Source organism: Schistocerca americana, chromosome 2, assembly GCF_021461395.2.
Source record: "Schistocerca americana isolate TAMUIC-IGC-003095 chromosome 2, iqSchAmer2.1, whole genome shotgun sequence".
Lineage (NCBI taxonomy): Eukaryota > Metazoa > Arthropoda > Insecta > Orthoptera > Acrididae > Schistocerca > Schistocerca americana.
The window spans coordinates 40484970-40510336 of NC_060120.1; the positions used below are offsets into that span (position 1 = coordinate 40484970).

At 53.8% G+C, this 25367-nt stretch overlaps 69 non-coding genes across 69 annotated transcripts; 17 read left to right on the top strand and 52 right to left on the bottom strand.

Moving 5' to 3' along the window:
- Positions 1 to 126: 126 nt before the first annotated feature.
- On the bottom strand, positions 127 to 199 carry Trnav-aac. The gene has a single exon. It is a non-coding gene; the product is annotated as a tRNA-Val (tRNA).
- Positions 200 to 356: 157 nt separating this feature from the next.
- Positions 357 to 429, bottom strand: Trnav-cac. The gene has a single exon. It is a non-coding gene; the product is annotated as a tRNA-Val (tRNA).
- Positions 430 to 1098: 669 nt separating this feature from the next.
- On the bottom strand, positions 1099 to 1171 carry Trnaf-aaa. The gene has a single exon. It is a non-coding gene; the product is annotated as a tRNA-Phe (tRNA).
- A 157-nt stretch (positions 1172 to 1328) lies between these two features.
- Positions 1329 to 1401, bottom strand: Trnav-cac. The gene has a single exon. It is a non-coding gene; the product is annotated as a tRNA-Val (tRNA).
- A 669-nt stretch (positions 1402 to 2070) lies between these two features.
- On the bottom strand, positions 2071 to 2143 carry Trnav-aac. The gene has a single exon. It is a non-coding gene; the product is annotated as a tRNA-Val (tRNA).
- A 157-nt stretch (positions 2144 to 2300) lies between these two features.
- On the bottom strand, positions 2301 to 2373 carry Trnav-cac. The gene has a single exon. It is a non-coding gene; the product is annotated as a tRNA-Val (tRNA).
- A 402-nt stretch (positions 2374 to 2775) lies between these two features.
- Positions 2776 to 2847, top strand: Trnap-agg. The gene has a single exon. It is a non-coding gene; the product is annotated as a tRNA-Pro (tRNA).
- A 194-nt stretch (positions 2848 to 3041) lies between these two features.
- Trnav-aac lies at positions 3042 to 3114 on the bottom strand. Its single transcript has one exon. It is a non-coding gene; the product is annotated as a tRNA-Val (tRNA).
- Positions 3115 to 3271: 157 nt separating this feature from the next.
- Trnav-cac lies at positions 3272 to 3344 on the bottom strand. The gene has a single exon. It is a non-coding gene; the product is annotated as a tRNA-Val (tRNA).
- Positions 3345 to 4013: 669 nt separating this feature from the next.
- Positions 4014 to 4086, bottom strand: Trnav-aac. Its single transcript has one exon. It is a non-coding gene; the product is annotated as a tRNA-Val (tRNA).
- Positions 4087 to 4243: 157 nt separating this feature from the next.
- On the bottom strand, positions 4244 to 4316 carry Trnav-cac. Its single transcript has one exon. It is a non-coding gene; the product is annotated as a tRNA-Val (tRNA).
- A 402-nt stretch (positions 4317 to 4718) lies between these two features.
- Positions 4719 to 4790, top strand: Trnap-agg. Its single transcript has one exon. It is a non-coding gene; the product is annotated as a tRNA-Pro (tRNA).
- A 194-nt stretch (positions 4791 to 4984) lies between these two features.
- On the bottom strand, positions 4985 to 5057 carry Trnav-aac. The gene has a single exon. It is a non-coding gene; the product is annotated as a tRNA-Val (tRNA).
- Positions 5058 to 5214: 157 nt separating this feature from the next.
- On the bottom strand, positions 5215 to 5287 carry Trnav-cac. Its single transcript has one exon. It is a non-coding gene; the product is annotated as a tRNA-Val (tRNA).
- A 402-nt stretch (positions 5288 to 5689) lies between these two features.
- On the top strand, positions 5690 to 5761 carry Trnap-agg. Its single transcript has one exon. It is a non-coding gene; the product is annotated as a tRNA-Pro (tRNA).
- A 194-nt stretch (positions 5762 to 5955) lies between these two features.
- On the bottom strand, positions 5956 to 6028 carry Trnav-aac. The gene has a single exon. It is a non-coding gene; the product is annotated as a tRNA-Val (tRNA).
- A 157-nt stretch (positions 6029 to 6185) lies between these two features.
- Trnav-cac lies at positions 6186 to 6258 on the bottom strand. Its single transcript has one exon. It is a non-coding gene; the product is annotated as a tRNA-Val (tRNA).
- A 402-nt stretch (positions 6259 to 6660) lies between these two features.
- Trnap-agg lies at positions 6661 to 6732 on the top strand. Its single transcript has one exon. It is a non-coding gene; the product is annotated as a tRNA-Pro (tRNA).
- A 194-nt stretch (positions 6733 to 6926) lies between these two features.
- Positions 6927 to 6999, bottom strand: Trnav-aac. The gene has a single exon. It is a non-coding gene; the product is annotated as a tRNA-Val (tRNA).
- A 157-nt stretch (positions 7000 to 7156) lies between these two features.
- On the bottom strand, positions 7157 to 7229 carry Trnav-cac. The gene has a single exon. It is a non-coding gene; the product is annotated as a tRNA-Val (tRNA).
- Positions 7230 to 7631: 402 nt separating this feature from the next.
- Positions 7632 to 7703, top strand: Trnap-agg. The gene has a single exon. It is a non-coding gene; the product is annotated as a tRNA-Pro (tRNA).
- Positions 7704 to 7897: 194 nt separating this feature from the next.
- Trnav-aac lies at positions 7898 to 7970 on the bottom strand. Its single transcript has one exon. It is a non-coding gene; the product is annotated as a tRNA-Val (tRNA).
- A 157-nt stretch (positions 7971 to 8127) lies between these two features.
- Trnav-cac lies at positions 8128 to 8200 on the bottom strand. The gene has a single exon. It is a non-coding gene; the product is annotated as a tRNA-Val (tRNA).
- A 402-nt stretch (positions 8201 to 8602) lies between these two features.
- On the top strand, positions 8603 to 8674 carry Trnap-agg. The gene has a single exon. It is a non-coding gene; the product is annotated as a tRNA-Pro (tRNA).
- Positions 8675 to 8868: 194 nt separating this feature from the next.
- Positions 8869 to 8941, bottom strand: Trnav-aac. Its single transcript has one exon. It is a non-coding gene; the product is annotated as a tRNA-Val (tRNA).
- A 157-nt stretch (positions 8942 to 9098) lies between these two features.
- On the bottom strand, positions 9099 to 9171 carry Trnav-cac. The gene has a single exon. It is a non-coding gene; the product is annotated as a tRNA-Val (tRNA).
- Positions 9172 to 9573: 402 nt separating this feature from the next.
- On the top strand, positions 9574 to 9645 carry Trnap-agg. Its single transcript has one exon. It is a non-coding gene; the product is annotated as a tRNA-Pro (tRNA).
- A 194-nt stretch (positions 9646 to 9839) lies between these two features.
- Trnav-aac lies at positions 9840 to 9912 on the bottom strand. The gene has a single exon. It is a non-coding gene; the product is annotated as a tRNA-Val (tRNA).
- Positions 9913 to 10069: 157 nt separating this feature from the next.
- On the bottom strand, positions 10070 to 10142 carry Trnav-cac. The gene has a single exon. It is a non-coding gene; the product is annotated as a tRNA-Val (tRNA).
- A 668-nt stretch (positions 10143 to 10810) lies between these two features.
- Trnav-aac lies at positions 10811 to 10883 on the bottom strand. The gene has a single exon. It is a non-coding gene; the product is annotated as a tRNA-Val (tRNA).
- A 157-nt stretch (positions 10884 to 11040) lies between these two features.
- On the bottom strand, positions 11041 to 11113 carry Trnav-cac. The gene has a single exon. It is a non-coding gene; the product is annotated as a tRNA-Val (tRNA).
- A 402-nt stretch (positions 11114 to 11515) lies between these two features.
- On the top strand, positions 11516 to 11587 carry Trnap-agg. The gene has a single exon. It is a non-coding gene; the product is annotated as a tRNA-Pro (tRNA).
- Positions 11588 to 11781: 194 nt separating this feature from the next.
- Positions 11782 to 11854, bottom strand: Trnav-aac. The gene has a single exon. It is a non-coding gene; the product is annotated as a tRNA-Val (tRNA).
- Positions 11855 to 12011: 157 nt separating this feature from the next.
- On the bottom strand, positions 12012 to 12084 carry Trnav-cac. Its single transcript has one exon. It is a non-coding gene; the product is annotated as a tRNA-Val (tRNA).
- A 402-nt stretch (positions 12085 to 12486) lies between these two features.
- On the top strand, positions 12487 to 12558 carry Trnap-agg. The gene has a single exon. It is a non-coding gene; the product is annotated as a tRNA-Pro (tRNA).
- A 194-nt stretch (positions 12559 to 12752) lies between these two features.
- On the bottom strand, positions 12753 to 12825 carry Trnav-aac. Its single transcript has one exon. It is a non-coding gene; the product is annotated as a tRNA-Val (tRNA).
- Positions 12826 to 12982: 157 nt separating this feature from the next.
- Trnav-cac lies at positions 12983 to 13055 on the bottom strand. Its single transcript has one exon. It is a non-coding gene; the product is annotated as a tRNA-Val (tRNA).
- A 668-nt stretch (positions 13056 to 13723) lies between these two features.
- On the bottom strand, positions 13724 to 13796 carry Trnav-aac. The gene has a single exon. It is a non-coding gene; the product is annotated as a tRNA-Val (tRNA).
- Positions 13797 to 13953: 157 nt separating this feature from the next.
- On the bottom strand, positions 13954 to 14026 carry Trnav-cac. The gene has a single exon. It is a non-coding gene; the product is annotated as a tRNA-Val (tRNA).
- Positions 14027 to 14428: 402 nt separating this feature from the next.
- On the top strand, positions 14429 to 14500 carry Trnap-agg. Its single transcript has one exon. It is a non-coding gene; the product is annotated as a tRNA-Pro (tRNA).
- A 194-nt stretch (positions 14501 to 14694) lies between these two features.
- Trnav-aac lies at positions 14695 to 14767 on the bottom strand. The gene has a single exon. It is a non-coding gene; the product is annotated as a tRNA-Val (tRNA).
- A 157-nt stretch (positions 14768 to 14924) lies between these two features.
- Positions 14925 to 14997, bottom strand: Trnav-cac. Its single transcript has one exon. It is a non-coding gene; the product is annotated as a tRNA-Val (tRNA).
- A 402-nt stretch (positions 14998 to 15399) lies between these two features.
- Trnap-agg lies at positions 15400 to 15471 on the top strand. Its single transcript has one exon. It is a non-coding gene; the product is annotated as a tRNA-Pro (tRNA).
- A 194-nt stretch (positions 15472 to 15665) lies between these two features.
- Trnav-aac lies at positions 15666 to 15738 on the bottom strand. Its single transcript has one exon. It is a non-coding gene; the product is annotated as a tRNA-Val (tRNA).
- A 157-nt stretch (positions 15739 to 15895) lies between these two features.
- Positions 15896 to 15968, bottom strand: Trnav-cac. Its single transcript has one exon. It is a non-coding gene; the product is annotated as a tRNA-Val (tRNA).
- A 668-nt stretch (positions 15969 to 16636) lies between these two features.
- Positions 16637 to 16709, bottom strand: Trnav-aac. The gene has a single exon. It is a non-coding gene; the product is annotated as a tRNA-Val (tRNA).
- Positions 16710 to 16866: 157 nt separating this feature from the next.
- On the bottom strand, positions 16867 to 16939 carry Trnav-cac. The gene has a single exon. It is a non-coding gene; the product is annotated as a tRNA-Val (tRNA).
- Positions 16940 to 17341: 402 nt separating this feature from the next.
- On the top strand, positions 17342 to 17413 carry Trnap-agg. Its single transcript has one exon. It is a non-coding gene; the product is annotated as a tRNA-Pro (tRNA).
- A 194-nt stretch (positions 17414 to 17607) lies between these two features.
- Positions 17608 to 17680, bottom strand: Trnav-aac. The gene has a single exon. It is a non-coding gene; the product is annotated as a tRNA-Val (tRNA).
- Positions 17681 to 17837: 157 nt separating this feature from the next.
- On the bottom strand, positions 17838 to 17910 carry Trnav-cac. Its single transcript has one exon. It is a non-coding gene; the product is annotated as a tRNA-Val (tRNA).
- A 668-nt stretch (positions 17911 to 18578) lies between these two features.
- On the bottom strand, positions 18579 to 18651 carry Trnav-aac. The gene has a single exon. It is a non-coding gene; the product is annotated as a tRNA-Val (tRNA).
- A 157-nt stretch (positions 18652 to 18808) lies between these two features.
- Trnav-cac lies at positions 18809 to 18881 on the bottom strand. The gene has a single exon. It is a non-coding gene; the product is annotated as a tRNA-Val (tRNA).
- A 402-nt stretch (positions 18882 to 19283) lies between these two features.
- Trnap-agg lies at positions 19284 to 19355 on the top strand. Its single transcript has one exon. It is a non-coding gene; the product is annotated as a tRNA-Pro (tRNA).
- Positions 19356 to 19549: 194 nt separating this feature from the next.
- Positions 19550 to 19622, bottom strand: Trnav-aac. The gene has a single exon. It is a non-coding gene; the product is annotated as a tRNA-Val (tRNA).
- A 157-nt stretch (positions 19623 to 19779) lies between these two features.
- On the bottom strand, positions 19780 to 19852 carry Trnav-cac. The gene has a single exon. It is a non-coding gene; the product is annotated as a tRNA-Val (tRNA).
- A 402-nt stretch (positions 19853 to 20254) lies between these two features.
- On the top strand, positions 20255 to 20326 carry Trnap-agg. Its single transcript has one exon. It is a non-coding gene; the product is annotated as a tRNA-Pro (tRNA).
- A 194-nt stretch (positions 20327 to 20520) lies between these two features.
- Positions 20521 to 20593, bottom strand: Trnav-aac. The gene has a single exon. It is a non-coding gene; the product is annotated as a tRNA-Val (tRNA).
- A 157-nt stretch (positions 20594 to 20750) lies between these two features.
- Positions 20751 to 20823, bottom strand: Trnav-cac. The gene has a single exon. It is a non-coding gene; the product is annotated as a tRNA-Val (tRNA).
- Positions 20824 to 21491: 668 nt separating this feature from the next.
- On the bottom strand, positions 21492 to 21564 carry Trnav-aac. The gene has a single exon. It is a non-coding gene; the product is annotated as a tRNA-Val (tRNA).
- Positions 21565 to 21721: 157 nt separating this feature from the next.
- Trnav-cac lies at positions 21722 to 21794 on the bottom strand. The gene has a single exon. It is a non-coding gene; the product is annotated as a tRNA-Val (tRNA).
- Positions 21795 to 22196: 402 nt separating this feature from the next.
- Positions 22197 to 22268, top strand: Trnap-agg. The gene has a single exon. It is a non-coding gene; the product is annotated as a tRNA-Pro (tRNA).
- A 194-nt stretch (positions 22269 to 22462) lies between these two features.
- Trnav-aac lies at positions 22463 to 22535 on the bottom strand. Its single transcript has one exon. It is a non-coding gene; the product is annotated as a tRNA-Val (tRNA).
- A 157-nt stretch (positions 22536 to 22692) lies between these two features.
- On the bottom strand, positions 22693 to 22765 carry Trnav-cac. The gene has a single exon. It is a non-coding gene; the product is annotated as a tRNA-Val (tRNA).
- A 668-nt stretch (positions 22766 to 23433) lies between these two features.
- Positions 23434 to 23506, bottom strand: Trnav-aac. Its single transcript has one exon. It is a non-coding gene; the product is annotated as a tRNA-Val (tRNA).
- A 157-nt stretch (positions 23507 to 23663) lies between these two features.
- Positions 23664 to 23736, bottom strand: Trnav-cac. Its single transcript has one exon. It is a non-coding gene; the product is annotated as a tRNA-Val (tRNA).
- A 402-nt stretch (positions 23737 to 24138) lies between these two features.
- On the top strand, positions 24139 to 24210 carry Trnap-agg. The gene has a single exon. It is a non-coding gene; the product is annotated as a tRNA-Pro (tRNA).
- Positions 24211 to 24404: 194 nt separating this feature from the next.
- Trnav-aac lies at positions 24405 to 24477 on the bottom strand. Its single transcript has one exon. It is a non-coding gene; the product is annotated as a tRNA-Val (tRNA).
- A 157-nt stretch (positions 24478 to 24634) lies between these two features.
- On the bottom strand, positions 24635 to 24707 carry Trnav-cac. The gene has a single exon. It is a non-coding gene; the product is annotated as a tRNA-Val (tRNA).
- Positions 24708 to 25109: 402 nt separating this feature from the next.
- On the top strand, positions 25110 to 25181 carry Trnap-agg. Its single transcript has one exon. It is a non-coding gene; the product is annotated as a tRNA-Pro (tRNA).
- The last annotated feature ends 186 nt before the right edge of the window (positions 25182 to 25367 follow it).

Genomic DNA, 25367 nt, shown 5'->3' on the forward strand with positions numbered 1-25367 from the left:
AATGAATTTCTTATTCGATGTGAGCAATTGACACTCGGGTCCGACGCGTGAAGGCGATTACGAAGGTTTCGGGTACAGATGGTAGCAGATGCATGTTAGTACGTCTTGCTTAAAGTGATGAAAAAGTGTTTCCGCCCGGGATCGAACCGGGGACCTTCCGCGTGTTAGGCAGACGTGATAACCGCTACACCACGGAAACTGCCTGTGTGCACCTTACTTCACAGACAACTTATAGTGATGTTGCCATCGTAACTAAAAAATTCAATAAATGTGGTACTTGCAAACGAAGGGACATGCAGCAGATCCACACACGACGTGGCTCATTGGAGGACAATACGACATAGGCAGGAAAATACTGTTCCCGCCCGGGATCGAACCGGGGACCTTCTGCGTGTGAAGCAGACGTGATAACCGCTACACTACGGAAACAACGGACCCGAGGAGTCCATCCTTGTTCACTCGAACTTGCCTCAGACTTTCTCTCGTCCGCGAATGCACACACGACAGTTCTTTTGTCAGCCTGGAGCCCATCACAGCCGAGGGCTCAAGAAGTCTTCGGGGTGCTCGAGAGGGTGTCTGCCGTAGCACCCCTAACGAGATAGCGGCGTTTCGCGCAGTCGTTATTGCAAGTCATATCAGCAAAAGCAATCACTTTCTCAGCAGCAGGCAGTGCGAGCCCAGCGGCAGCTCTACATGAAGGTACCAGTAGCCCAGGAAGGCCGCCGACCGCGGGAATTCGCGCCGCCCCCATCCCGCCAGCGTACACGAGACTTCCAGGGCACCCTGGACGACATCGAGGGCCTGGAATATTTGGCATTCGCCGTGTCACAGGGCTCGTTGGTCTAGGGGTATGATTCCTACATTAGAGTGCAGGAGGTCCCGGGTTCAAATCCCGGACGAGCCCTAGCGTTTTGTGCAAACTGATCGCACGTCAGTGGCTGAGTCAGCGCAAAAAGCTCGCCGTCAATATCAAATGAATTTCTTATTCGATGTGAGCAATTGACACTCGGGTCCGACGCGTGAAGGCGATTACGAAGGTTTCGGGTACAGATGGTAGCAGATGCATGTTAGTACGTCTTGCTTAAAGTGATGAAAAAGTGTTTCCGCCCGGGATCGAACCGGGGACCTTCCGCGTTTTAGGCAGACGTGATAACCGCTACACCACGGAAACTGCCTGTGTGCACCTTACTTCACAGACAACTTATAGTGATGTTGCCATCGTAACTAAAAAATTCAATAAATGTGGTACTTGCAAACGAAGGGACATGCAGCAGATCCACACACGACGTGGCTCATTGGAGGACAATACGACATAGGCAGGATAATACTGTTCCCGCCCGGGATCGAACCGGGGACCTTCTGCGTGTGAAGCAGACGTGATAACCGCTACACTACGGAAACAACGGACCCGAGGAGTCCATCCTTGTTCACTCGAACTTGCCTCAGACTTTCTCTCGTCCGCGAATGCACACACGACAGTTCTTTTGTCAGCCTGGAGCCCATCACAGCCGAGGGCTCAAGAAGTCTTCGGGGTGCTCGAGAGGGTGTCTGCCGTAGCACCCCTAACGAGATAGCGGCGTTTCGCGCAGTCGTTATTGCAAGTCATATCAGCAAAAGCAATCACTTTCTCAGCAGCAGGCAGTGCGAGCCCAGCGGCAGCTCTACATGAAGGTACCAGTAGCCCAGGAAGGCCGCCGACCGCGGGAATTGGCGCCGCCCCCATCCCGCCAGCGTACACGAGACTTCCAGGGCACCCTGGACGACATCGAGGGCCTGGAATATTTGGCATTCGCCGTGTCACAGGGCTCGTTGGTCTAGGGGTATGATTCCTACATTAGAGTGCAGGAGGTCCCGGGTTCAAATCCCGGACGAGCCCTAGCGTTTTGTGCAAACTGATCGCACGTCAGTGGCTGAGTCAGCGCAAAAAGCTCGCCGTCAATATCAAATGAATTTCTTATTCGATGTGAGCAATTGACACTCGGGTCCGACGCGTGAAGGCGATTACGAAGGTTTCGGGTACAGATGGTAGCAGATGCATGTTAGTACGTCTTGCTTAAAGTGATGAAAAAGTGTTTCCGCCCGGGATCGAACCGGGGACCTTCCGCGTGTTAGGCAGACGTGATAACCGCTACACCACGGAAACTGCCTGTGTGCACCTTACTTCACAGACAACTTATAGTGATGTTGCCATCGTAACTAAAAAATTCAATAAATGTGGTACTTGCAAACGAAGGGACATGCAGCAGATCCACACACGACGTGGCTCATTGGAGGACAATACGACATAGGCAGGATAATACTGTTCCCGCCCGGGATCGAACCGGGGACCTTCTGCGTGTGAAGCAGACGTGATAACCGCTACACTACGGAAACAACGGACCCGAGGAGTCCATCCTTGTTCACTCGAACTTGCCTCAGACTTTCTCTCGTCCGCGAATGCACACACGACAGTTCTTTTGTCAGCCTGGAGCCCATCACAGCCGAGGGCTCAAGAAGTCTTCGGGGTGCTCGAGAGGGTGTCTGCCGTAGCACCCCTAACGAGATAGCGGCGTTTCGCGCAGTCGTTATTGCAAGTCATATCAGCAAAAGCAATCACTTTCTCAGCAGCAGGCAGTGCGAGCCCAGCGGCAGCTCTACATGAAGGTACCAGTAGCCCAGGAAGGCCGCCGACCGCGGGAATTCGCGCCGCCCCCATCCCGCCAGCGTACACGAGACTTCCAGGGCACCCTGGACGACATCGAGGGCCTGGAATATTTGGCATTCGCCGTGTCACAGGGCTCGTTGGTCTAGGGGTATGATTCCTGCTTAGGGTGCAGGAGGTCCCGGGTTCAAATCCCGGACGAGCCCTAGCGTTTTGTGCAAACTGATCGCACGTCAGTGGCTGAGTCAGCGCAAAAAGCTCGCCGTCAATATCAAATGAATTTCTTATTCGATGTGAGCAATTGACACTCGGGTCCGACGCGTGAAGGCGATTACGAAGGTTTCGGGTACAGATGGTAGCAGATGCATGTTAGTACGTCTTGCTTAAAGTGATGAAAAAGTGTTTCCGCCCGGGATCGAACCGGGGACCTTCCGCGTGTTAGGCAGACGTGATAACCGCTACACCACGGAAACTGCCTGTGTGCACCTTACTTCACAGACAACTTATAGTGATGTTGCCATCGTAACTAAAAAATTCAATAAATGTGGTACTTGCAAACGAAGGGACATGCAGCAGATCCACACACGACGTGGCTCATTGGAGGACAATACGACATAGGCAGGAAAATACTGTTCCCGCCCGGGATCGAACCGGGGACCTTCTGCGTGTGAAGCAGACGTGATAACCGCTACACTACGGAAACAACGGACCCGAGGAGTCCATCCTTGTTCACTCGAACTTGCCTCAGACTTTCTCTCGTCCGCGAATGCACACACGACAGTTCTTTTGTCAGCCTGGAGCCCATCACAGCCGAGGGCTCAAGAAGTCTTCGGGGTGCTCGAGAGGGTGTCTGCCGTAGCACCCCTAACGAGATAGCGGCGTTTCGCGCAGTCGTTATTGCAAGTCATATCAGCAAAAGCAATCACTTTCTCAGCAGCAGGCAGTGCGAGCCCAGCGGCAGCTCTACATGAAGGTACCAGTAGCCCAGGAAGGCCGCCGACCGCGGGAATTCGCGCCGCCCCCATCCCGCCAGCGTACACGAGACTTCCAGGGCACCCTGGACGACATCGAGGGCCTGGAATATTTGGCATTCGCCGTGTCACAGGGCTCGTTGGTCTAGGGGTATGATTCCTACATTAGGGTGCAGGAGGTCCCGGGTTCAAATCCCGGACGAGCCCTAGCGTTTTGTGCAAACTGATCGCACGTCAGTGGCTGAGTCAGCGCAAAAAGCTCGCCGTCAATATCAAATGAATTTCTTATTCGATGTGAGCAATTGACACTCGGGTCCGACGCGTGAAGGCGATTACGAAGGTTTCGGGTACAGATGGTAGCAGATGCATGTTAGTACGTCTTGCTTAAAGTGATGAAAAAGTGTTTCCGCCCGGGATCGAACCGGGGACCTTCCGCGTGTTAGGCAGACGTGATAACCGCTACACCACGGAAACTGCCTGTGTGCACCTTACTTCACAGACAACTTATAGTGATGTTGCCATCGTAACTAAAAAATTCAATAAATGTGGTACTTGCAAACGAAGGGACATGCAGCAGATCCACACACGACGTGGCTCATTGGAGGACAATACGACATAGGCAGGAAAATACTGTTCCCGCCCGGGATCGAACCGGGGACCTTCTGCGTGTGAAGCAGACGTGATAACCGCTACACTACGGAAACAACGGACCCGAGGAGTCCATCCTTGTTCACTCGAACTTGCCTCAGACTTTCTCTCGTCCGCGAATGCACACACGACAGTTCTTTTGTCAGCCTGGAGCCCATCACAGCCGAGGGCTCAAGAAGTCTTCGGGGTGCTCGAGAGGGTGTCTGCCGTAGCACCCCTAACGAGATAGCGGCGTTTCGCGCAGTCGTTATTGCAAGTCATATCAGCAAAAGCAATCACTTTCTCAGCAGCAGGCAGTGCGAGCCCAGCGGCAGCTCTACATGAAGGTACCAGTAGCCCAGGAAGGCCGCCGACCGCGGGAATTCGCGCCGCCCCCATCCCGCCAGCGTACACGAGACTTCCAGGGCACCCTGGACGACATCGAGGGCCTGGAATATTTGGCATTCGCCGTGTCACAGGGCTCGTTGGTCTAGGGGTATGATTCCTGCTTAGGGTGCAGGAGGTCCCGGGTTCAAATCCCGGACGAGCCCTAGCGTTTTGTGCAAACTGATCGCACGTCAGTGGCTGAGTCAGCGCAAAAAGCTCGCCGTCAATATCAAATGAATTTCTTATTCGATGTGAGCAATTGACACTCGGGTCCGACGCGTGAAGGCGATTACGAAGGTTTCGGGTACAGATGGTAGCAGATGCATGTTAGTACGTCTTGCTTAAAGTGATGAAAAAGTGTTTCCGCCCGGGATCGAACCGGGGACCTTCTGCGTGTTAGGCAGACGTGATAACCGCTACACCACGGAAACTGCCTGTGTGCACCTTACTTCACAGACAACTTATAGTGATGTTGCCATCGTAACTAAAAAATTCAATAAATGTGGTACTTGCAAACGAAGGGACATGCAGCAGATCCACACACGACGTGGCTCATTGGAGGACAATACGACATAGGCAGGAAAATACTGTTCCCGCCCGGGATCGAACCGGGGACCTTCTGCGTGTGAAGCAGACGTGATAACCGCTACACTACGGAAACGACGGACCCGAGGAGTCCATCCTTGTTCACTCGAACTTGCCTCAGACTTTCTCTCGTCCGCGAATGCACACACGACAGTTCTTTTGTCAGCCTGGAGCCCATCACAGCCGAGGGCTCAAGAAGTCTTCGGGGTGCTCGAGAGGGTGTCTGCCGTAGCACCCCTAACGAGATAGCGGCGTTTCGCGCAGTCGTTATTGCAAGTCATATCAGCAAAAGCAATCACTTTCTCAGCAGCAGGCAGTGCGAGCCCAGCGGCAGCTCTACATGAAGGTACCAGTAGCCCAGGAAGGCCGCCGACCGCGGGAATTCGCGCCGCCCCCATCCCGCCAGCGTACACGAGACTTCCAGGGCACCCTGGACGACATCGAGGGCCTGGAATATTTGGCATTCGCCGTGTCACAGGGCTCGTTGGTCTAGGGGTATGATTCCTGCTTAGGGTGCAGGAGGTCCCGGGTTCAAATCCCGGACGAGCCCTAGCGTTTTGTGCAAACTGATCGCACGTCAGTGGCTGAGTCAGCGCAAAAAGCTCGCCGTCAATATCAAATGAATTTCTTATTCGATGTGAGCAATTGACACTCGGGTCCGACGCGTGAAGGCGATTACGAAGGTTTCGGGTACAGATGGTAGCAGATGCATGTTAGTACGTCTTGCTTAAAGTGATGAAAAAGTGTTTCCGCCCGGGATCGAACCGGGGACCTTCTGCGTGTTAGGCAGACGTGATAACCGCTACACCACGGAAACTGCCTGTGTGCACCTTACTTCACAGACAACTTATAGTGATGTTGCCATCGTAACTAAAAAATTCAATAAATGTGGTACTTGCAAACGAAGGGACATGCAGCAGATCCACACACGACGTGGCTCATTGGAGGACAATACGACATAGGCAGGAAAATACTGTTCCCGCCCGGGATCGAACCGGGGACCTTCTGCGTGTGAAGCAGACGTGATAACCGCTACACTACGGAAACGACGGACCCGAGGAGTCCATCCTTGTTCACTCGAACTTGCCTCAGACTTTCTCTCGTCCGCGAATGCACACACGACAGTTCTTTTGTCAGCCTGGAGCCCATCACAGCCGAGGGCTCAAGAAGTCTTCGGGGTGCTCGAGAGGGTGTCTGCCGTAGCACCCCTAACGAGATAGCGGCGTTTCGCGCAGTCGTTATTGCAAGTCATATCAGCAAAAGCAATCACTTTCTCAGCAGCAGGCAGTGCGAGCCCAGCGGCAGCTCTACATGAAGGTACCAGTAGCCCAGGAAGGCCGCCGACCGCGGGAATTCGCGCCGCCCCCATCCCGCCAGCGCACACGAGACTTCCAGGGCACCCTGGACGACATCGAGGGCCTGGAATATTTGGCATTCGCCGTGTCACAGGGCTCGTTGGTCTAGGGGTATGATTCCTGCTTAGGGTGCAGGAGGTCCCGGGTTCAAATCCCGGACGAGCCCTAGCGTTTTGTGCAAACTGATCGCACGTCAGTGGCTGAGTCAGCGCAAAAAGCTCGCCGTCAATATCAAATGAATTTCTTATTCGATGTGAGCAATTGACACTCGGGTCCGACGCGTGAAGGCGATTACGAAGGTTTCGGGTACAGATGGTAGCAGATGCATGTTAGTACGTCTTGCTTAAAGTGATGAAAAAGTGTTTCCGCCCGGGATCGAACCGGGGACCTTCCGCGTGTTAGGCAGACGTGATAACCGCTACACCACGGAAACTGCCTGTGTGCACCTTACTTCACAGACAACTTATAGTGATGTTGCCATCGTAACTAAAAAATTCAATAAATGTGGTACTTGCAAACGAAGGGACATGCAGCAGATCCACACACGACGTGGCTCATTGGAGGACAATACGACATAGGCAGGAAAATACTGTTCCCGCCCGGGATCGAACCGGGGACCTTCTGCGTGTGAAGCAGACGTGATAACCGCTACACTACGGAAACAACGGACCCGAGGAGTCCATCCTTGTTCACTCGAACTTGCCTCAGACTTTCTCTCGTCCGCGAATGCACACACGACAGTTCTTTTGTCAGCCTGGAGCCCATCACAGCCGAGGGCTCAAGAAGTCTTCGGGGTGCTCGAGAGGGTGTCTGCCGTAGCACCCCTAACGAGATAGCGGCGTTTCGCGCAGTCGTTATTGCAAGTCATATCAGCAAAAGCAATCACTTTCTCAGCAGCAGGCAGTGCGAGCCCAGCGGCAGCTCTACATGAAGGTACCAGTAGCCCAGGAAGGCCGCCGACCGCGGGAATTCGCGCCGCCCCCATCCCGCCAGCGTACACGAGACTTCCAGGGCACCCTGGACGACATCGAGGGCCTGGAATATTTGGCATTCGCCGTGTCACAGGGCTCGTTGGTCTAGGGGTATGATTCCTGCTTAGGGTGCAGGAGGTCCCGGGTTCAAATCCCGGACGAGCCCTAGCGTTTTGTGCAAACTGATCGCACGTCAGTGGCTGAGTCAGCGCAAAAAGCTCGCCGTCAATATCAAATGAATTTCTTATTCGATGTGAGCAATTGACACTCGGGTCCGACGCGTGAAGGCGATTACGAAGGTTTCGGGTACAGATGGTAGCAGATGCATGTTAGTACGTCTTGCTTAAAGTGATGAAAAAGTGTTTCCGCCCGGGATCGAACCGGGGACCTTCTGCGTGTTAGGCAGACGTGATAACCGCTACACCACGGAAACTGCCTGTGTGCACCTTACTTCACAGACAACTTATAGTGATGTTGCCATCGTAACTAAAAAATTCAATAAATGTGGTACTTGCAAACGAAGGGACATGCAGCAGATCCACACACGACGTGGCTCATTGGAGGACAATACGACATAGGCAGGAAAATACTGTTCCCGCCCGGGATCGAACCGGGGACCTTCTGCGTGTGAAGCAGACGTGATAACCGCTACACTACGGAAACGACGGACCCGAGGAGTCCATCCTTGTTCACTCGAACTTGCCTCAGACTTTCTCTCGTCCGCGAATGCACACACGACAGTTCTTTTGTCAGCCTGGAGCCCATCACAGCCGAGGGCTCAAGAAGTCTTCGGGGTGCTCGAGAGGGTGTCTGCCGTAGCACCCCTAACGAGATAGCGGCGTTTCGCGCAGTCGTTATTGCAAGTCATATCAGCAAAAGCAATCACTTTCTCAGCAGCAGGCAGTGCGAGCCCAGCGGCAGCTCTACATGAAGGTACCAGTAGCCCAGGAAGGCCGCCGACCGCGGGAATTCGCGCCGCCCCCATCCCGCCAGCGTACACGAGACTTCCAGGGCACCCTGGACGACATCGAGGGCCTGGAATATTTGGCATTCGCCGTGTCACAGGGCTCGTTGGTCTAGGGGTATGATTCCTGCTTAGGGTGCAGGAGGTCCCGGGTTCAAATCCCGGACGAGCCCTAGCGTTTTGTGCAAACTGATCGCACGTCAGTGGCTGAGTCAGCGCAAAAAGCTCGCCGTCAATATCAAATGAATTTCTTATTCGATGTGAGCAATTGACACTCGGGTCCGACGCGTGAAGGCGATTACGAAGGTTTCGGGTACAGATGGTAGCAGATGCATGTTAGTACGTCTTGCTTAAAGTGATGAAAAAGTGTTTCCGCCCGGGATCGAACCGGGGACCTTCCGCGTGTTAGGCAGACGTGATAACCGCTACACCACGGAAACTGCCTGTGTGCACCTTACTTCACAGACAACTTATAGTGATGTTGCCATCGTAACTAAAAAATTCAATAAATGTGGTACTTGCAAACGAAGGGACATGCAGCAGATCCACACACGACGTGGCTCATTGGAGGACAATACGACATAGGCAGGAAAATACTGTTCCCGCCCGGGATCGAACCGGGGACCTTCTGCGTGTGAAGCAGACGTGATAACCGCTACACTACGGAAACAACGGACCCGAGGAGTCCATCCTTGTTCACTCGAACTTGCCTCAGACTTTCTCTCGTCCGCGAATGCACACACGACAGTTCTTTTGTCAGCCTGGAGCCCATCACAGCCGAGGGCTCAAGAAGTCTTCGGGGTGCTCGAGAGGGTGTCTGCCGTAGCACCCCTAACGAGATAGCGGCGTTTCGCGCAGTCGTTATTGCAAGTCATATCAGCAAAAGCAATCACTTTCTCAGCAGCAGGCAGTGCGAGCCCAGCGGCAGCTCTACATGAAGGTACCAGTAGCCCAGGAAGGCCGCCGACCGCGGGAATTCGCGCCGCCCCCATCCCGCCAGCGTACACGAGACTTCCAGGGCACCCTGGACGACATCGAGGGCCTGGAATATTTGGCATTCGCCGTGTCACAGGGCTCGTTGGTCTAGGGGTATGATTCCTGCTTAGGGTGCAGGAGGTCCCGGGTTCAAATCCCGGACGAGCCCTAGCGTTTTGTGCAAACTGATCGCACGTCAGTGGCTGAGTCAGCGCAAAAAGCTCGCCGTCAATATCAAATGAATTTCTTATTCGATGTGAGCAATTGACACTCGGGTCCGACGCGTGAAGGCGATTACGAAGGTTTCGGGTACAGATGGTAGCAGATGCATGTTAGTACGTCTTGCTTAAAGTGATGAAAAAGTGTTTCCGCCCGGGATCGAACCGGGGAACTTCTGCGTGTTAGGCAGACGTGATAACCGCTACACCACGGAAACTGCCTGTGTGCACCTTACTTCACAGACAACTTATAGTGATGTTGCCATCGTAACTAAAAAATTCAATAAATGTGGTACTTGCAAACGAAGGGACATGCAGCAGATCCACACACGACGTGGCTCATTGGAGGACAATACGACATAGGCAGGAAAATACTGTTCCCGCCCGGGATCGAACCGGGGACCTTCTGCGTGTGAAGCAGACGTGATAACCGCTACACTACGGAAACGACGGACCCGAGGAGTCCATCCTTGTTCACTCGAACTTGCCTCAGACTTTCTCTCGTCCGCGAATGCACACACGACAGTTCTTTTGTCAGCCTGGAGCCCATCACAGCCGAGGGCTCAAGAAGTCTTCGGGGTGCTCGAGAGGGTGTCTGCCGTAGCACCCCTAACGAGATAGCGGCGTTTCGCGCAGTCGTTATTGCAAGTCATATCAGCAAAAGCAATCACTTTCTCAGCAGCAGGCAGTGCGAGCCCAGCGGCAGCTCTACATGAAGGTACCAGTAGCCCAGGAAGGCCGCCGACCGCGGGAATTCGCGCCGCCCCCATCCCGCCAGCGTACACGAGACTTCCAGGGCACCCTGGACGACATCGAGGGCCTGGAATATTTGGCATTCGCCGTGTCACAGGGCTCGTTGGTCTAGGGGTATGATTCCTGCTTAGGGTGCAGGAGGTCCCGATTTCAAATCCCGGACGAGCCCTAGCGTTTTGTGCAAACTGATCGCACGTCAGTGGCTGAGTCAGCGCAAAAAGCTCGCCGTCAATATCAAATGAATTTCTTATTCGATGTGAGCAATTGACACTCGGGTCCGACGCGTGAAGGCGATTACGAAGGTTTCGGGTACAGATGGTAGCAGATGCATGTTAGTACGTCTTGCTTAAAGTGATGAAAAAGTGTTTCCGCCCGGGATCGAACCGGGGAACTTCTGCGTGTTAGGCAGACGTGATAACCGCTACACCACGGAAACTGCCTGTGTGCACCTTACTTCACAGACAACTTATAGTGATGTTGCCATCGTAACTAAAAAATTCAATAAATGTGGTACTTGCAAACGAAGGGACATGCAGCAGATCCACACACGACGTGGCTCATTGGAGGACAATACGACATAGGCAGGAAAATACTGTTCCCGCCCGGGATCGAACCGGGGACCTTCTGCGTGTGAAGCAGACGTGATAACCGCTACACTACGGAAACGACGGACCCGAGGAGTCCATCCTTGTTCACTCGAACTTGCCTCAGACTTTCTCTCGTCCGCGAATGCACACACGACAGTTCTTTTGTCAGCCTGGAGCCCATCACAGCCGAGGGCTCAAGAAGTCTTCGGGGTGCTCGAGAGGGTGTCTGCCGTAGCACCCCTAACGAGATAGCGGCGTTTCGCGCAGTCGTTATTGCAAGTCATATCAGCAAAAGCAATCACTTTCTCAGCAGCAGGCAGTGCGAGCCCAGCGGCAGCTCTACATGAAGGTACCAGTAGCCCAGGAAGGCCGCCGACCGCGGGAATTCGCGCCGCCCCCATCCCGCCAGCGTACACGAGACTTCCAGGGCACCCTGGACGACATCGAGGGCCTGGAATATTTGGCATTCGCCGTGTCACAGGGCTCGTTGGTCTAGGGGTATGATTCCTGCTTAGGGTGCAGGAGGTCCCGGGTTCAAATCCCGGACGAGCCCTAGCGTTTTGTGCAAACTGATCGCACGTCAGTGGCTGAGTCAGCGCAAAAAGCTCGCCGTCAATATCAAATGAATTTCTTATTCGATGTGAGCAATTGACACTCGGGTCCGACGCGTGAAGGCGATTACGAAGGTTTCGGGTACAGATGGTAGCAGATGCATGTTAGTACGTCTTGCTTAAAGTGATGAAAAAGTGTTTCCGCCCGGGATCGAACCGGGGACCTTCCGCGTGTTAGGCAGACGTGATAACCGCTACACCACGGAAACTGCCTGTGTGCACCTTACTTCACAGACAACTTATAGTGATGTTGCCATCGTAACTAAAAAATTCAATAAATGTGGTACTTGCAAACGAAGGGACATGCAGCAGATCCACACACGACGTGGCTCATTGGAGGACAATACGACATAGGCAGGAAAATACTGTTCCCGCCCGGGATCGAACCGGGGACCTTCTGCGTGTGAAGCAGACGTGATAACCGCTACACTACGGAAACAACGGACCCGAGGAGTCCATCCTTGTTCACTCGAACTTGCCTCAGACTTTCTCTCGTCCGCGAATGCACACACGACAGTTCTTTTGTCAGCCTGGAGCCCATCACGGCCGAGGGCTCAAGAAGTCTTCGGGGTGCTCGAGAGGGTGTCTGCCGTAGCACCCCTAACGAGATAGCGGCGTTTCGCGCAGTCGTTATTGCAAGTCATATCAGCAAAAGCAATCACTTTCTCAGCAGCAGGCAGTGCGAGCCCAGCGGCAGCTCTACATGAAGGTACCAGTAGCCCAGGAAGGCCGCCGACCGCGGGAATTCGCGCCGCCCCCATCCCGCCAGCGTACACGAGACTTCCAGGGCACCCTGGACGACATCGAGGGCCTGGAATATTTGGCATTCGCCGTGTCACAGGGCTCGTTGGTCTAGGGGTATGATTCCTGCTTAGGGTGCAGGAGGTCCCGGGTTCAAATCCCGGACGAGCCCTAGCGTTTTGTGCAAACTGATCGCACGTCAGTGGCTGAGTCAGCGCAAAAAGCTCGCCGTCAATATCAAATGAATTTCTTATTCGATGTGAGCAATTGACACTCGGGTCCGACGCGTGAAGGCGATTACGAAGGTTTCGGGTACAGATGGTAGCAGATGCATGTTAGTACGTCTTGCTTAAAGTGATGAAAAAGTGTTTCCGCCCGGGATCGAACCGGGGACCTTCCGCGTGTTAGGCAGACGTGATAACCGCTACACCACGGAAACTGCCTGTGTGCACCTTACTTCACAGACAACTTATAGTGATGTTGCCATCGTAACTAAAAAATTCAATAAATGTGGTACTTGCAAACGAAGGGACATGCAGCAGATCCACACACGACGTGGCTCATTGGAGGACAATACGACATAGGCAGGAAAATACTGTTCCCGCCCGGGATCGAACCGGGGACCTTCTGCGTGTGAAGCAGACGTGATAACCGCTACACTACGGAAACAACGGACCCGAGGAGTCCATCCTTGTTCACTCGAACTTGCCTCAGACTTTCTCTCGTCCGCGAATGCACACACGACAGTTCTTTTGTCAGCCTGGAGCCCATCACAGCCGAGGGCTCAAGAAGTCTTCGGGGTGCTCGAGAGGGTGTCTGCCGTAGCACCCCTAACGAGATAGCGGCGTTTCGCGCAGTCGTTATTGCAAGTCATATCAGCAAAAGCAATCACTTTCTCAGCAGCAGGCAGTGCGAGCCCAGCGGCAGCTCTACATGAAGGTACCAGTAGCCCAGGAAGGCCGCCGACCGCGGGAATTCGCGCCGCCCCCATCCCGCCAGCGTACACGAGACTTCCAGGGCACCCTGGACGACATCGAGGGCCTGGAATATTTGGCATTCGCCGTGTCACAGGGCTCGTTGGTCTAGGGGTATGATTCCTGCTTAGGGTGCAGGAGGTCCCGATTTCAAATCCCGGACGAGCCCTAGCGTTTTGTGCAAACTGATCGCACGTCAGTGGCTGAGTCAGCGCAAAAAGCTCGCCGTCAATATCAAATGAATTTCTTATTCGATGTGAGCAATTGACACTCGGGTCCGACGCGTGAAGGCGATTACGAAGGTTTCGGGTACAGATGGTAGCAGATGCATGTTAGTACGTCTTGCTTAAAGTGATGAAAAAGTGTTTCCGCCCGGGATCGAACCGGGGACCTTCTGCGTGTTAGGCAGACGTGATAACCGCTACACCACGGAAACTGCCTGTGTGCACCTTACTTCACAGACAACTTATAGTGATGTTGCCATCGTAACTAAAAAATTCAATAAATGTGGTACTTGCAAACGAAGGGACATGCAGCAGATCCACACACGACGTGGCTCATTGGAGGACAATACGACATAGGCAGGAAAATACTGTTCCCGCCCGGGATCGAACCGGGGACCTTCTGCGTGTGAAGCAGACGTGATAACCGCTACACTACGGAAACGACGGACCCGAGGAGTCCATCCTTGTTCACTCGAACTTGCCTCAGACTTTCTCTCGTCCGCGAATGCACACACGACAGTTCTTTTGTCAGCCTGGAGCCCATCACAGCCGAGGGCTCAAGAAGTCTTCGGGGTGCTCGAGAGGGTGTCTGCCGTAGCACCCCTAACGAGATAGCGGCGTTTCGCGCAGTCGTTATTGCAAGTCATATCAGCAAAAGCAATCACTTTCTCAGCAGCAGGCAGTGCGAGCCCAGCGGCAGCTCTACATGAAGGTACCAGTAGCCCAGGAAGGCCGCCGACCGCGGGAATTCGCGCCGCCCCCATCCCGCCAGCGTACACGAGACTTCCAGGGCACCCTGGACGACATCGAGGGCCTGGAATATTTGGCATTCGCCGTGTCACAGGGCTCGTTGGTCTAGGGGTATGATTCCTGCTTAGGGTGCAGGAGGTCCCGGGTTCAAATCCCGGACGAGCCCTAGCGTTTTGTGCAAACTGATCGCACGTCAGTGGCTGAGTCAGCGCAAAAAGCTCGCCGTCAATATCAAATGAATTTCTTATTCGATGTGAGCAATTGACACTCGGGTCCGACGCGTGAAGGCGATTACGAAGGTTTCGGGTACAGATGGTAGCAGATGCATGTTAGTACGTCTTGCTTAAAGTGATGAAAAAGTGTTTCCGCCCGGGATCGAACCGGGGACCTTCCGCGTGTTAGGCAGACGTGATAACCGCTACACCACGGAAACTGCCTGTGTGCACCTTACTTCACAGACAACTTATAGTGATGTTGCCATCGTAACTAAAAAATTCAATAAATGTGGTACTTGCAAACGAAGGGACATGCAGCAGATCCACACACGACGTGGCTCATTGGAGGACAATACGACATAGGCAGGAAAATACTGTTCCCGCCCGGGATCGAACCGGGGACCTTCTGCGTGTGAAGCAGACGTGATAACCGCTACACTACGGAAACAACGGACCCGAGGAGTCCATCCTTGTTCACTCGAACTTGCCTCAGACTTTCTCTCGTCCGCGAATGCACACACGACAGTTCTTTTGTCAGCCTGGAGCCCATCACGGCCGAGGGCTCAAGAAGTCTTCGGGGTGCTCGAGAGGGTGTCTGCCGTAGCACCCCTAACGAGATAGCGGCGTTTCGCGCAGTCGTTATTGCAAGTCATATCAGCAAAAGCAATCACTTTCTCAGCAGCAGGCAGTGCGAGCCCAGCGGCAGCTCTACATGAAGGTACCAGTAGCCCAGGAAGGCCGCCGACCGCGGGAATTCGCGCCGCCCCCATCCCGCCAGCGTACACGAGACTTCCAGGGCACCCTGGACGACATCGAGGGCCTGGAATATTTGGCATTCGCCGTGTCACAGGGCTCGTTGGTCTAGGGGTATGATTCCTGCTTAGGGTGCAGGAGGTCCCGGGTTCAAATCCCGGACGAGCCCTAGCGTTTTGTGCAAACTGATCGCACGTCAGTGGCTGAGTCAGCGCAAAAAGCTCGCCGTCAATATCAAATGAATTTCTTATTCGATGTGAGCAATTGACACTCGGGTCCGACGCGTGAAGGCGATTACGAAGGTTTCGGGTACAGATGGTAGCAGATGCATGTTAGTACGTCTTGCTTAAAGTGATGAAAAAGTGTTTCCGCCCGGGATCGAACCGGGGACCTTCCGCGTGTTAGGCAGACGTGATAACCGCTACACCACGGAAACTGCCTGTGTGCACCTTACTTCACAGACAACTTATAGTGATGTTGCCATCGTAACTAAAAAATTCAATAAATGTGGTACTTGCAAACGAAGGGACATGCAGCAGATCCACACACGACGTGGCTCATTGGAGGACAATACGACATAGGCAGGAAAATACTGTTCCCGCCCGGGATCGAACCGGGGACCTTCTGCGTGTGAAGCAGACGTGATAACCGCTACACTACGGAAACAACGGACCCGAGGAGTCCATCCTTGTTCACTCGAACTTGCCTCAGACTTTCTCTCGTCCGCGAATGCACACACGACAGTTCTTTTGTCAGCCTGGAGCCCATCACAGCCGAGGGCTCAAGAAGTCTTCGGGGTGCTCGAGAGGGTGTCTGCCGTAGCACCCCTAACGAGATAGCGGCGTTTCGCGCAGTCGTTATTGCAAGTCATATCAGCAAAAGCAATCACTTTCTCAGCAGCAGGCAGTGCGAGCCCAGCGGCAGCTCTACATGAAGGTACCAGTAGCCCAGGAAGGCCGCCGACCGCGGGAATTCGCGCCGCCCCCATCCCGCCAGCGTACACGAGACTTCCAGGGCACCCTGGACGACATCGAGGGCCTGGAATATTTGGCATTCGCCGTGTCACAGGGCTCGTTGGTCTAGGGGTATGATTCCTGCTTAGGGTGCAGGAGGTCCCGATTTCAAATCCCGGACGAGCCCTAGCGTTTTGTGCAAACTGATCGCACGTCAGTGGCTGAGTCAGCGCAAAAAGCTCGCCGTCAATATCAAATGAATTTCTTATTCGATGTGAGCAATTGACACTCGGGTCCGACGCGTGAAGGCGATTACGAAGGTTTCGGGTACAGATGGTAGCAGATGCATGTTAGTACGTCTTGCTTAAAGTGATGAAAAAGTGTTTCCGCCCGGGATCGAACCGGGGACCTTCTGCGTGTTAGGCAGACGTGATAACCGCTACACCACGGAAACTGCCTGTGTGCACCTTACTTCACAGACAACTTATAGTGATGTTGCCATCGTAACTAAAAAATTCAATAAATGTGGTACTTGCAAACGAAGGGACATGCAGCAGATCCACACACGACGTGGCTCATTGGAGGACAATACGACATAGGCAGGAAAATACTGTTCCCGCCCGGGATCGAACCGGGGACCTTCTGCGTGTGAAGCAGACGTGATAACCGCTACACTACGGAAACGACGGACCCGAGGAGTCCATCCTTGTTCACTCGAACTTGCCTCAGACTTTCTCTCGTCCGCGAATGCACACACGACAGTTCTTTTGTCAGCCTGGAGCCCATCACAGCCGAGGGCTCAAGAAGTCTTCGGGGTGCTCGAGAGGGTGTCTGCCGTAGCACCCCTAACGAGATAGCGGCGTTTCGCGCAGTCGTTATTGCAAGTCATATCAGCAAAAGCAATCACTTTCTCAGCAGCAGGCAGTGCGAGCCCAGCGGCAGCTCTACATGAAGGTACCAGTAGCCCAGGAAGGCCGCCGACCGCGGGAATTCGCGCCGCCCCCATCCCGCCAGCGTACACGAGACTTCCAGGGCACCCTGGACGACATCGAGGGCCTGGAATATTTGGCATTCGCCGTGTCACAGGGCTCGTTGGTCTAGGGGTATGATTCCTGCTTAGGGTGCAGGAGGTCCCGGGTTCAAATCCCGGACGAGCCCTAGCGTTTTGTGCAAACTGATCGCACGTCAGTGGCTGAGTCAGCGCAAAAAGCTCGCCGTCAATATCAAATGAATTTCTTATTCGATGTGAGCAATTGACACTCGGGTCCGACGCGTGAAGGCGATTACGAAGGTTTCGGGTACAGATGGTAGCAGATGCATGTTAGTACGTCTTGCTTAAAGTGATGAAAAAGTGTTTCCGCCCGGGATCGAACCGGGGACCTTCCGCGTGTTAGGCAGACGTGATAACCGCTACACCACGGAAACTGCCTGTGTGCACCTTACTTCACAGACAACTTATAGTGATGTTGCCATCGTAACTAAAAAATTCAATAAATGTGGTACTTGCAAACGAAGGGACATGCAGCAGATCCACACACGACGTGGCTCATTGGAGGACAATACGACATAGGCAGGAAAATACTGTTCCCGCCCGGGATCGAACCGGGGACCTTCTGCGTGTGAAGCAGACGTGATAACCGCTACACTACGGAAACAACGGACCCGAGGAGTCCATCCTTGTTCACTCGAACTTGCCTCAGACTTTCTCTCGTCCGCGAATGCACACACGACAGTTCTTTTGTCAGCCTGGAGCCCATCACAGCCGAGGGCTCAAGAAGTCTTCGGGGTGCTCGAGAGGGTGTCTGCCGTAGCACCCCTAACGAGATAGCGGCGTTTCGCGCAGTCGTTATTGCAAGTCATATCAGCAAAAGCAATCACTTTCTCAGCAGCAGGCAGTGCGAGCCCAGCGGCAGCTCTACATGAAGGTACCAGTAGCCCAGGAAGGCCGCCGACCGCGGGAATTCGCGCCGCCCCCATCCCGCCAGCGTACACGAGACTTCCAGGGCACCCTGGACGACATCGAGGGCCTGGAATATTTGGCATTCGCCGTGTCACAGGGCTCGTTGGTCTAGGGGTATGATTCCTGCTTAGGGTGCAGGAGGTCCCGATTTCAAATCCCGGACGAGCCCTAGCGTTTTGTGCAAACTGATCGCACGTCAGTGGCTGAGTCAGCGCAAAAAGCTCGCCGTCAATATCAAATGAATTTCTTATTCGATGTGAGCAATTGACACTCGGGTCCGACGCGTGAAGGCGATTACGAAGGTTTCGGGTACAGATGGTAGCAGATGCATGTTAGTACGTCTTGCTTAAAGTGATGAAAAAGTGTTTCCGCCCGGGATCGAACCGGGGACCTTCTGCGTGTTAGGCAGACGTGATAACCGCTACACCACGGAAACTGCCTGTGTGCACCTTACTTCACAGACAACTTATAGTGATGTTGCCATCGTAACTAAAAAATTCAATAAATGTGGTACTTGCAAACGAAGGGACATGCAGCAGATCCACACACGACGTGGCTCATTGGAGGACAATACGACATAGGCAGGAAAATACTGTTCCCGCCCGGGATCGAACCGGGGACCTTCTGCGTGTGAAGCAGACGTGATAACCGCTACACTACGGAAACGACGGACCCGAGGAGTCCATCCTTGTTCACTCGAACTTGCCTCAGACTTTCTCTCGTCCGCGAATGCACACACGACAGTTCTTTTGTCAGCCTGGAGCCCATCACAGCCGAGGGCTCAAGAAGTCTTCGGGGTGCTCGAGAGGGTGTCTGCCGTAGCACCCCTAACGAGATAGCGGCGTTTCGCGCAGTCGTTATTGCAAGTCATATCAGCAAAAGCAATCACTTTCTCAGCAGCAGGCAGTGCGAGCCCAGCGGCAGCTCTACATGAAGGTACCAGTAGCCCAGGAAGGCCGCCGACCGCGGGAATTCGCGCCGCCCCCATCCCGCCAGCGTACACGAGACTTCCAGGGCACCCTGGACGACATCGAGGGCCTGGAATATTTGGCATTCGCCGTGTCACAGGGCTCGTTGGTCTAGGGGTATGATTCCTGCTTAGGGTGCAGGAGGTCCCGGGTTCAAATCCCGGACGAGCCCTAGCGTTTTGTGCAAACTGATCGCACGTCAGTGGCTGAGTCAGCGCAAAAAGCTCGCCGTCAATATCAAATGAATTTCTTATTCGATGTGAGCAATTGACACTCGGGTCCGACGCGTGAAGGCGATAACGAAGGTTTCGGGTACAGATGGTAGCAGATGCATGTTAGTACGTCTTGCTTAAAGTGATGAAAAAGTGTTTCCGCCCGGGATCGAACCGGGGACCTTCTGCGTGTTAGGCAGACGTGATAACCGCTACACCACGGAAACTGCCTGTGTGCACCTTACTTCACAGACAACTTATAGTGATGTTGCCATCGTAACTAAAAAATTCAATAAATGTGGTACTTGCAAACGAAGGGACATGCAGCAGATCCACACACGACGTGGCTCATTGGAGGACAATACGACATAGGCAGGAAAATACTGTTCCCGCCCGGGATCGAACCGGGGACCTTCTGCGTGTGAAGCAGACGTGATAACCGCTACACTACGGAAACGACGGACCCGAGGAGTCCATCCTTGTTCACTCGAACTTGCCTCAGACTTTCTCTCGTCCGCGAATGCACACACGACAGTTCTTTTGTCAGCCTGGAGCCCATCACAGCCGAGGGCTCAAGAAGTCTTCGGGGTGCTCGAGAGGGTGTCTGCCGTAGCACCCCTAACGAGATAGCGGCGTTTCGCGCAGTCGTTATTGCAAGTCATATCAGCAAAAGCAATCACTTTCTCAGCAGCAGGCAGTGCGAGCCCAGCGGCAGCTCTACATGAAGGTACCAGTAGCCCAGGAAGGCCGCCGACCGCGGGAATTCGCGCCGCCCCCATCCCGCCAGCGTACACGAGACTTCCAGGGCACCCTGGACGACATCGAGGGCCTGGAATATTTGGCATTCGCCGTGTCACAGGGCTCGTTGGTCTAGGGGTATGATTCCTGCTTAGGGTGCAGGAGGTCCCGGGTTCAAATCCCGGACGAGCCCTAGCGTTTTGTGCAAACTGATCGCACGTCAGTGGCTGAGTCAGCGCAAAAAGCTCGCCGTCAATATCAAATGAATTTCTTATTCGATGTGAGCAATTGACACTCGGGTCCGACGCGTGAAGGCGATAACGAAGGTTTCGGGTACAGATGGTAGCAGATGCATGTTAGTACGTCTTGCTTAAAGTGATGAAAAAGTGTTTCCGCCCGGGATCGAACCGGGGACCTTCTGCGTGTTAGGCAGACGTGATAACCGCTACACCACGGAAACTGCCTGTGTGCACCTTACTTCACAGACAACTTATAGTGATGTTGCCATCGTAACTAAAAAATTCAATAAATGTGGTACTTGCAAACGAAGGGACATGCAGCAGATCCACACACGACGTGGCTCATTGGAGGACAATACGACATAGGCAGGAAAATACTGTTCCCGCCCGGGATCGAACCGGGGACCTTCTGCGTGTGAAGCAGACGTGATAACCGCTACACTACGGAAACAACGGACCCGAGGAGTCCATCCTTGTTCACTCGAACTTGCCTCAGACTTTCTCTCGTCCGCGAATGCACACACGACAGTTCTTTTGTCAGGCTGGAGCCCATCACAGCCGAGGGCTCAAGAAGTCTTCGGGGTGCTCGAGAGGGTGTCTGCCGTAGCACCCCTAACGAGATAGCGGCGTTTCGCGCAGTCGTTATTGCAAGTCATATCAGCAAAAGCAATCACTTTCTCAGCAGCAGGCAGTGCGAGCCCAGCGGCAGCTCTACATGAAGGTACCAGTAGCCCAGGAAGGCCGCCGACCGCGGGAATTCGCGCCGCCCCCATCCCGCCAGCGTACACGAGACTTCCAGGGCACCCTGGACGACATCGAGGGCCTGGAATATTTGGCATTCGCCGTGTCACAGGGCTCGTTGGTCTAGGGGTATGATTCCTGCTTAGGGTGCAGGAGGTCCCGATTTCAAATCCCGGACGAGCCCTAGCGTTTTGTGCAAACTGATCGCACGTCAGTGGCTGAGTCAGCGCAAAAAGCTCGCCGTCAATATCAAATGAATTTCTTATTCGATGTGAGCAATTGACACTCGGGTCCGACGCGTGAAGGCGATTACGAAGGTTTCGGGTACAGATGGTAGCAGATGCATGTTAGTACGTCTTGCTTAAAGTGATGAAAAAGTGTTTCCGCCCGGGATCGAACCGGGGACCTTCTGCGTGTTAGGCAGACGTGATAACCGCTACACCACGGAAACTGCCTGTGTGCACCTTACTTCACAGACAACTTATAGTGATGTTGCCATCGTAACTAAAAAATTCAATAAATGTGGTACTTGCAAACGAAGGGACATGCAGCAGATCCACACACGACGTGGCTCATTGGAGGACAATACGACATAGGCAGGAAAATACTGTTCCCGCCCGGGATCGAACCGGGGACCTTCTGCGTGTGAAGCAAACGTGATAACCGCTACACTACGGAAACGACGGACCCGAGGAGTCCATCCTTGTTCACTCGAACTTGCCTCAGACTTTCTCTCGTCCGCGAATGCACACACGACAGTTCTTTTGTCAGCCTGGAGCCCATCACAGCCGAGGGCTCAAGAAGTCTTCGGGGTGCTCGAGAGGGTGTCTGCCGTAGCACCCCTAACGAGATAGCGGCGTTTCGCGCAGTCGTTATTGCAAGTCATATCAGCAAAAGCAATCACTTTCTCAGCAGCAGGCAGTGCGAGCCCAGCGGCAGCTCTACATGAAGGTACCAGTAGCCCAGGAAGGCCGCCGACCGCGGGAATTCGCGCCGCCCCCATCCCGCCAGCGTACACGAGACTTCCAGGGCACCCTGGACGACATCGAGGGCCTGGAATATTTGGCATTCGCCGTGTCACAGGGCTCGTTGGTCTAGGGGTATGATTCCTGCTTAGGGTGCAGGAGGTCCCGGGTTCAAATCCCGGACGAGCCCTAGCGTTTTGTGCAAACTGATCGCACGTCAGTGGCTGAGTCAGCGCAAAAAGCTCGCCGTCAATATCAAATGAATTTCTTATTCGATGTGAGCAATTGACACTCGGGTCCGACGCGTGAAGGCGATAACGAAGGTTTCGGGTACAGATGGTAGCAGATGCATGTTAGTACGTCTTGCTTAAAGTGATGAAAAAGTGTTTCCGCCCGGGATCGAACCGGGGACCTTCTGCGTGTTAGGCAGACGTGATAACCGCTACACCACGGAAACTGCCTGTGTGCACCTTACTTCACAGACAACTTATAGTGATGTTGCCATCGTAACTAAAAAATTCAATAAATGTGGTACTTGCAAACGAAGGGACATGCAGCAGATCCACACACGACGTGGCTCATTGGAGGACAATACGACATAGGCAGGAAAATACTGTTCCCGCCCGGGATCGAACCGGGGACCTTCTGCGTGTGAAGCAGACGTGATAACCGCTACACTACGGAAACGACGGACCCGAGGAGTCCATCCTTGTTCACTCGAACTTGCCTCAGACTTTCTCTCGTCCGCGAATGCACACACGACAGTTCTTTTGTCAGCCTGGAGCCCATCACAGCCGAGGGCTCAAGAAGTCTTCGGGGTGCTCGAGAGGGTGTCTGCCGTAGCACCCCTAACGAGATAGCGGCGTTTCGCGCAGTCGTTATTGCAAGTCATATCAGCAAAAGCAATCACTTTCTCAGCAGCAGGCAGTGCGAGCCCAGCGGCAGCTCTACATGAAGGTACCAGTAGCCCAGGAAGGCCGCCGACCGCGGGAATTCGCGCCGCCCCCATCCCGCCAGCGTACACGAGACTTCCAGGGCACCCTGGACGACATCGAGGGCCTGGAATATTTGGCATTCGCCGTGTCACAGGGCTCGTTGGTCTAGGGGTATGATTCCTGCTTAGGGTGCAGGAGGTCCCGATTTCAAATCCCGGACGAGCCCTAGCGTTTTGTGCAAACTGATCGCACGTCAGTGGCTGAGTCAGCGCAAAAAGCTCGCCGTCAATATCAAATGAATTTCTTATTCGATGTGAGCAATTGACACTCGGGTCCGACGCGTGAAGGCGATAACGAAGGTTTCGGGTACAGATGGTAGCAGATGCATGTTAGTACGTCTTGCTTAAAGTGATGAAAAAGTGTTTCCGCCCGGGATCGAACCGGGGACCTTCTGCGTGTTAGGCAGACGTGATAACCGCTACACCACGGAAACTGCCTGTGTGCACCTTACTTCACAGACAACTTATAGTGATGTTGCCATCGTAACTAAAAAATTCAATAAATGTGGTACTTGCAAACGAAGGGACATGCAGCAGATCCACACACGACGTGGCTCATTGGAGGACAATACGACATAGGCAGGAAAATACTGTTCCCGCCCGGGATCGAACCGGGGACCTTCTGCGTGTGAAGCAGACGTGATAACCGCTACACTACGGAAACGACGGACCCGAGGAGTCCATCCTTGTTCACTCGAACTTGCCTCAGACTTTCTCTCGTCCGCGAATGCACACACGACAGTTCTTTTGTCAGCCTGGAGCCCATCACAGCCGAGGGCTCAAGAAGTCTTCGGGGTGCTCGAGAGGGTGTCTGCCGTAGCACCCCTAACGAGATAGCGGCGTTTCGCGCAGTCGTTATTGCAAGTCATATCAGCAAAAGCAATCACTTTCTCAGCAGCAGGCAGTGCGAGCCCAGCGGCAGCTCTACATGAAGGTACCAGTAGCCCAGGAAGGCCGCCGACCGCGGGAATTCGCGCCGCCCCCATCCCGCCAGCGTACACGAGACTTCCAGGGCACCCTGGACGACATCGAGGGCCTGGAATATTTGGCATTCGCCGTGTCACAGGGCTCGTTGGTCTAGGGGTATGATTCCTGCTTAGGGTGCAGGAGGTCCCGGGTTCAAATCCCGGACGAGCCCTAGCGTTTTGTGCAAACTGATCGCACGTCAGTGGCTGAGTCAGCGCAAAAAGCTCGCCGTCAATATCAAATGAATTTCTTATTCGATGTGAGCAATTGACACTCGGGTCCGACGCGTGAAGGCGATAACGAAGGTTTCGGGTACAGATGGTAGCAGATGCATGTTAGTACGTCTTGCTTAAAGTGATGAAAAAGTGTTTCCGCCCGGGATCGAACCGGGGACCTTCTGCGTGTTAGGCAGACGTGATAACCGCTACACCACGGAAACTGCCTGTGTGCACCTTACTTCACAGACAACTTATAGTGATGTTGCCATCGTAACTAAAAAATTCAATAAATGTGGTACTTGCAAACGAAGGGACATGCAGCAGATCCACACACGACGTGGCTCATTGGAGGACAATACGACATAGGCAGGAAAATACTGTTCCCGCCCGGGATCGAACCGGGGACCTTCTGCGTGTGAAGCAGACGTGATAACCGCTACACTACGGAAAGGACGGACCCGAGGAGTCCATCCTTGTTCACTCGAACTTGCCTCAGACTTTCTCTCGTCCGCGAATGCACACACGACAGTTCTTTTGTCAGCCTGGAGCCCATCACAGCCGAGGGCTCAAGAAGTCTTCGGGGTGCTCGAGAGGGTGTCTGCCGTAGCACCCCTAACGAGATAGCGGCGTTTCGCGCAGTCGTTATTGCAAGTCATATCAGCAAAAGCAATCACTTTCTCAGCAGCAGGCAGTGCGAGCCCAGCGGCAGCTCTACATGAAGGTACCAGTAGCCCAGGAAGGCCGCCGACCGCGGGAATTCGCGCCGCCCCCATCCCGCCAGCGTACACGAGACTTCCAGGGCACCCTGGACGACATCGAGGGCCTGGAATATTTGGCATTCGCCGTGTCACAGGGCTCGTTGGTCTAGGGGTATGATTCCTGCTTAGGGTGCAGGAGGTCCCGGGTTCAAATCCCGGACGAGCCCTAGCGTTTTGTGCAAACTGATCGCACGTCAGTGGCTGAGTCAGCGCAAAAAGCTCGCCGTCAATATCAAATGAATTTCTTATTCGATGTGAGCAATTGACACTCGGGTCCGACGCGTGAAGGCGATAACGAAGGTTTCGGGTACAGATGGTAGCAGATGCATGTTAGTACGTCTTGCTTAAAGTGA